Source organism: Sapajus apella, unplaced genomic scaffold (assembly GCF_009761245.1).
Source record: "Sapajus apella isolate SASKATOON/1434 unplaced genomic scaffold, GSC_monkey_1.0 scaffold266, whole genome shotgun sequence".
Lineage (NCBI taxonomy): Eukaryota > Metazoa > Chordata > Mammalia > Primates > Cebidae > Sapajus > Sapajus apella.
The window spans coordinates 261,325-268,743 of NW_022437206.1; positions in this window are offsets into that span (position 1 = coordinate 261,325).

Genomic DNA, 7,419 nt, shown 5'->3' on the forward strand with positions numbered 1-7,419 from the left:
GTGAGCTGAGGTGGTGCTACTGCACTCCAGCCTGGGTGACAGAGAAAGACTCCATCTCAAAAAAAATTCAAATAATTTCACACTAGAATACTTATACTTAAAAAAAAAAAAGGGTTGACAAAGATGTGCAGAAACTTGAACCCTTAAACACTGCTTCTGACAGTATTACACGATCCAGCCTATGTGTAAAATCATTTGGTGTTTCTTCAAATAGTTGCAACTAGATTTGCCATACGACTCAATGATTCCATTCCTCGGCATATACCCCAAAGAACTGAAGACAGGCGTTCAAACAAAAACTTGTATGCTCTTTAAATGTGTCAAGGTGACAAATATGCAGGAAAGTCTGGGGAATGGTGCCAGGAGAAGAAAACTGGATCAGAACAATGAAAAAACACATCAGCTGGGCGCGGTGGCTCAAGCCTGTAATCCCAGCACTTTGGGAGGCCGAGGCGGGTGGATCACGAGGTCAACAGATCGAGACCATCCTGGTCAACATGGTGAAACCCCGTCTCTACTAAAAATACAAAAAATTAGCTGGGCATGTTGACGCATGCCTGTAATCCCAGCTACTCAGGAGGCTGAGGCAGGAGAATTGCCTGAACCCAGGAGGCAGAGGTTGCGGTGAGCCGAGATCGCGCCATTGCACTCCAGCCTGGGTAACAAGAGCAAAACTCCGTCTCAAAAAAAAAAAAAAGAAAAAAAAAAAAAAAAAAAAAGAAAAAACACATCATACTCCCAGGCGGTACAGAACGGAAAAGTGAAATGAGTTTGTAGGCTGAATTATCAGGTAGGAACCATGCTGATTTCCTGATCTAGGGATTATGTGGCAGTTACCTGGGAGAGTGTACTTTGGGTAAAATATACTGAAGTATTTTCTGGGACATTGTAAATCTAGTATAGCAATGACTGCTGCAAAATCTAAGAGAAGAAACAGGTTATACTTTGTACTGCTATTGGAAGATTCCTAGAAGTATGACATTATTGGAAATTAAACTACTTTTTTAAACAACCATATCAATAGCATGCCATAATAGAATGCCAGGAAAGCAAAGACCTCATCAAAATCCATTATAGAGGCTATAGTTCAACCAAAGCTGTGAAATCCTTATAAAAGTCTCAATGTCAACAGACTCCACTTAGTAGACATTATTGTATTTACTAGTATTAGAAGCTACTGGGTGGATATATTAGCGTTATGGCATGATGTGGATATTAGTGTTAGGGCATGGTGTGAACATTATATTGTTGTTAGGGCACGGTGTGATTACTATATTAGAGATCACTGTGAGAATATTTATTAGCAGCCACTGAGTCTTGGACACTGACAATATCAGAGCGTAGTCAAAACAGTGGATTTGAGGGTTTCGTTTTTCTAGCTGAATTCCTTCCTCTGCTGAGTACTCTCTGAAGACTCTCTCCTCTGCACTCAGGGCTTTGGACAGGAAGTTTGTTACTCACCGATGAACAACACCAAGTTGACACGGCCTTCATGCTGCCCTGAGGAAGATAAAGATCCTGGCTGCTTCTGGCACCTCAGAGGGAAGTTGGTCAGCGGTGGGTTCCTGCACCCTCTGGTGACGCCAGAGCTCAGCACAGACACTCTTGCTCAGTTCCTAGGTGGACGTGAAACCCCTCCTGGCTGTCCTGAAATACCTATAAAATTCAATATTGAGTTGACTCAATGTAATAATTTTAGAAATTCAAACCAAAATGAAGCCCACTGTAGCCATTCCTTCCCAAAGACCGTGATGGGAGACTTTGGAAGCCATGTAGAATGAAATGAATATATACACAAATGAAGAAAAACAAAAACTTAATCAAAATAGTCCAGAGACTGTAATTTTAAATGCAAAACTATAAAAAATCTAAAAGAAAATCAATATGACGTTGAGTTTGGTGTTGAGTTGTAACACAAAACTTAATATGCCAATTCGTGAAAATATTGATAACACAGATTTTATAAAACTAAGTATTCTACTGTGCAAAACTGTATTCAGAGAACCAAAAGACAAGAGAGATGTGAGAAGATATTTACAAAATACGTACGTGATTTTAAAACTGGGTAAATATCTCAACAGATACCTAACCTAAGCAAATATACTGATAGTAGGCTGGGCATGGTGGCTCATGCCTGTCATCCCAGAATTTTCGAAGGCTTAGACTGGTAAATCATCTGAGATCAGGAGTTCCAAACCAGCCTGGCCAACATGGCGAAACCCCGTCTCTACTAAAAATACAAAAAATTAGCCAAGTGTGCTGGTGGGCACCTGTAATCCCAGCTACTTGGGAGGCTGAAGCAGGAGAATCGCTTAAACATGGGTGGTAGTAGGTGCGATGAGCCAGTATTGTGCCATTGCACTCCAACCTGGGTTACAGAGCAAGACTCCATCTGAAAAAAAAAAAAATGTTAATAACATATCTGATACATGTTGGTATATTAAGACGAGGGTAAGTTAGTTTGGGTCTACAAAGGAAATCTGCATTTTCCTCCCAATTTCAGTGTGAATCTAAAACTAATTTAAAATAAAACCTTTATTTAAAAATTGTAGTTTTTTCCAAATATCTGCTTACTTATTTGTACTAATAATAAGTAGTAATTGACACTAACTTCCTACTTTTCAAAACAAGGGCATTCATGATGCTGCAAAGTAATTTATGCAAACATATATAATTTCAATCAAATGCCTATTTTACAAGATTTATGTTAAAATAACACATCCATGTAAACATATTTATCATATCTTTTTTCTTGTGGTGTGGTTCACTCTCTAGGAAATCTGGTCACCTTAGAATCAAGGAAAGAATTCAGGTTTGGAGACAATTTCAATTTACAGCAGGATGTTTTCAAAAGTCTAACTTTAAAAAAAAATAGCAATTGATTGTGACTGAATCCCTTACTATAATGAATGCTTGTCTTTGTTTTGTTTCCCAACATTCCTTTTAGCCACAATACAACAAAAGCGAATACTTGCCATTGGAAAAAATATTCAAAGGAAGACTGTAAAGGGAATTTGTGACCACAATTATTCAATGTTTCATGACGGTGCTTTCTAATACTGAAAAGTTTAAAGGGATAGTCAAAGTTATTCCCCCAAAGATGCTTTAAAGAAATCGATGAAACTAGATAAACAAAAGTGGCAGGACAATTAATGTGGCTTTAGATGTCACTGTGTCTTGTGAGAAAAAGTAATTTACCTTTAGAAGATCACTAAGAATTACTGGAAGCCCAGACTCTGGAATGTATCTGAATTTAGTTGTCAATATCACTAGCAACGAATGTGATAAAAAGGGGTCTGTGTTTTATTTGTGTAATACAAAACCAATGCAGTATTTAATGCTTTAAGGAAAACAAGTTATACCTGAAATACAGTTGACAATATCAGAATCAAAATAAGCTTCCTGACCAGGCATGGTGGCTCACGCCTGTAATCCTGAGGTCGGGAGCTCAAGTCCCACCTGACAAACACGGAGAAACCCCATCTCTACTAAAAATACAAAAATGACCCAGGCTTTGTGGTGCATGCCTGTACTCCCAGCTACTGGGGAGGATGCGGCAAGACAATTGCTTAAACCAGGGAGGAGGCGGGTGTGGTGGGCCAAGATCACACCATTCCTCTGCCCTACTGTATATGTAAAAATGCAAATTCTCTGAACCAGACTAAATTGTATTCAGTGGAAGGCTGATCAAAAAATTCAAAAGAATGCAACTTTTGTTTTATCTACTTCTGACCTAGAACCACCCACCACCCCGCCTTCCTACTTCTAGCTGTTCCACCTCACTGAACCAAATGACTTTACATCTTACACATATTGATTGGTGTCTCATGTCTCTCTAAAATATATAAAAGCAAGCTCTACCTTGACCACCTTGGGCCCATGTTGTCAGGACCTTCTGAGGCTGTGTCAGTGGCATGTCCTTAACCTTGGCGAAATAAGCTTTCTACTTGACTGAAACCTGACTCAGATATTTTGGGATCCCAGTCCACAATCACCGTGGTGTGACATTTGACTACAGCATTCAGTACAGAGATGAGCTATACAGGTATGTAGCCTGAAAGCAAGAAGCTATACCGTATCACTTACGTGTGAAGTGGGCTACACCATCCAGGTTTTATAAGGACACTTAATGGTGTTTGCACAAAGATGAAATCACTAAAGACACATTTTTTCAGAAAGTATCCACATCATTATTTGATGCGTGACTGTGTTTTCAATGATTAAAACCTAGGAGAAAAAAAGCAGCTGAACTCCTACTATGGTTTAATAACAAAGCTTAATAGAGTTAACATATTTCATCTAATCTAAGATGCTAATGATTAACAAACATTATTTTATGCACCATCACAAATAGGTTGCCAATAAAACCGACTTTCTCAATAACAACAAAAATGTGAACTTACTTTTATTAATGTCAGTAAAGTAAAATGAAAATGAATTATGGTTCTGTTACATTAAAGCAAAAAAGGAAGAAGCCGTTAGCCTGAGGTCTTGCCTAAGCAAATGGAAACCAAACTAGGAGTCATTTAAACTGACTTAAAAACATTAACAAACCAACCAGTCACTAACAAAAAGTCCAGCTGCTAGCTGGCTGTATGATTAGGGACGCTGAGGGAACCATCCCCACAGCCTGCGGTCGCCCAGCTGGAGCCAATGAGAGACCTCATTTCGCTGCCACGGCTACAAAGCCCCAATCCCTGTTTTCCATTCTTGTGCTTCAGGCATGATTCATGAATCATTCTTTTGCTCAAGCAAACTGTTTAAATTTATTTGGCCGCTGGGCGCCGTGGCTCAAGCCTGTAATCCCAGCACTTTGCGAGGCCGAGGCGGGTGGATCACGAGGTCAAGATATCGAGACCATCCTGGTCAACATGGGAAACCCCGTCTCTACTAAAAATACAAAAAATTAGCTGGGCATGGTGGCACGTGCCTGTAATCCCAGCTACTCAGGAGGCTGAGGCAGGAGAATTGCCTGAACCCAGGAGGCGGAGGTTGCGGTGAGCCGAGATTGCGCCATTGCACTCCAGCCTGGGTAACAAGAGCGAAACTCCGTCTCAAAACAACAACAACAACAACAAATTTATTTGGCCTAAAATTTTTCTAACCCCTATATCCTAACCCCTGACTGGTAACCCCTAACTCTAACCCTATCCCCTCGCGCTAATCCTCACCCTAAACCCTAACCACACGTTCGTTTCCACGTTTGCACTGATATGTCAGTGTTGATTATTAAAACTGCTGTACTGGCAAGGCGGTGTGAGTTGTGCTGATTTTATAGTAACATTTTTGGACTGAGGCTTTGCATTAGCATTAGGTGTTTTCTACCCGAGCACCGGGGTTATTGTATTCATATTTCAGAGGTCATATCTGCCTTAGGAAAGCTCCGTTTGTCTTCTGAGGCTGCGGTGTGCACCTCACACTGCCGCTGCCTGGCCTTGGGTGGGGAGAACCTAGGTGCGCAGCAATCAGAGGGGCTTTTCGTGTCCAGTTCCCCGCACAGAGCTCTTCTTACTAGTCTCTGACCCTAAGCAGTCAGGAATGCGAACAGGAAAGATTTTACTCACCGTGGACACAATCCAGAGTTGTCCCAAACAGGCTGTGCCCGCTACGTCTGTGCTGTGGAGAACGCAGCGCCACTGTCGCAGTGCCCCACAGGTCTGTACTGATGAGGACACAACTCTACAGACCGCCATGATGCGACGCGCACCGGCGCTGTGAGGCCAACTGAAAAGGCAGGCTCGGGCGCCCCCTGCTGGTGGCCAGGCAGTGCGGGGACCCTCTTGCTCATGGTCCTATGCCCGCACCCCCTGATAGCAGCTAGAGCCACTGCAAGGCCCTCTTGCAGTAGGAATCCCGCCCCAGGGTCTGTGCTGAGGAGGACGCAGCTCCACCCTCACCATGCCCCCCAGTTCTATACAGAGGAGAACGCAACTCTGCAGACCACTGTGACTCAATGCACCGCGGTGGTGTGACATGATGCACACCAGTGGCAGAGCCTCAGGAATCTGAAAGGCGGGCATGGGCGCCCCTGCTGGGGGCCTGCACTGCAGGGCCTTCTTGCTCTCGATGCTGTGCCCGTGCCCCCTTCTGGCGGCTAGGGCCACTGCAGGGCCCTATTACAGTGTGCTGACCGGCATCACCTGCCAGCAGCTGGAGCACTGCAGAGCTCTCTTGATCACAGTGTAGTGGCAATATGCCCGCTGCTGGCAAACAGGGCAGTGCTACATCCTCTTGCCCACGGTGTGGTGCCTGTGCTGCTGGGCACTGGTACTCTCGGTGTAGTGGGGGCACGCCCCCTGCTGGCTGCTGGGGGCACTGCAAGACCGTCTTGCTCATAGTATCCTGGCAGCACTCCTGTGATGGGAACTAGAGCACTGCCGGGTCCTCTTGCTCATGGTGTGGTATTCGTGTGCCCCCTGTAGGCTGCTCGGTGCACTGTAGGGCCCTCTGGCTCACAGTGTAGTGGCCCTGCTGTGGGTCACTGATGGGACACTGAGGGGCCATCTTGCCAATAGCGTACTGGTGGCACGCCCCCTGCTGGCTGCTTGGGACAATGTAGGGCCCTTTTGTGCACAGTGTAATGGTGGCATGCCCCCTGCTGGCAGCAGGGGACACTGTAGGACCCTCTTGCTCAGTGTTGTGGCAGCACGTCCCCTGGAGGCAACTGGGACACTGCAGGGCCCTCTTGCTCCCAGTGTGATGGCTGGCGCCCCCTACTGGCCTCCTTCTGCAGTACTTAAAGTCAGAAAGCCAGTTTATTCAACACCCACAGTTCTGGAAATTCAAACTGAAACGGAGCTATTACTGGAAAGAGCTGATGTCTCAGTGCTTGCCTAACTTGGGAGAAATATTTTAACCAAGAGGCAGTACAAAGATGGCAGATAACTTTATTGAAAATAAATACAGTGTAAATAGCTTCTTATAGAAAATATAAGTAGGCCCCAAGGGAGGAGCATGCTGACTGTGCAGGAAAACAGCCCTGGAGTCCTGTGTAGTGAATTTTATTATGTACTTCTTCACATTCCTGCCTCTGTCTCAACTCTTCACCTGTTTTGTCTGGTTTTTCTGCTCCTACCTTAGGTAGGAGCAGCTCCCGACTTTCCTCTCTTTACTTGTGGGGCCTCCTCACTGTTGGTTAAGGCACACGTGTGGTGATTAATCCAAATCCACTGTTGTGGCTGGCTCCTTCCCACCTCCCAGGAAGGCCCTATAGCAGTCATGTCTGTACCTCCTGTGCCTCCCTATCTCTCTCGGATGCCCTTCCCTCCCCTAATCTGAGAAGAAAAATCTTCCCCAGGTTTCTCTTAAAAATGCCCCCTTTCAGCATGTAGCTAGCAATTTTCTGACATTTTAACTGTAGAGTGAATGATGATTGGGGCATCCTAAGAGGAGTTCTAGGGTGTTTCTTTCTGCATAGCT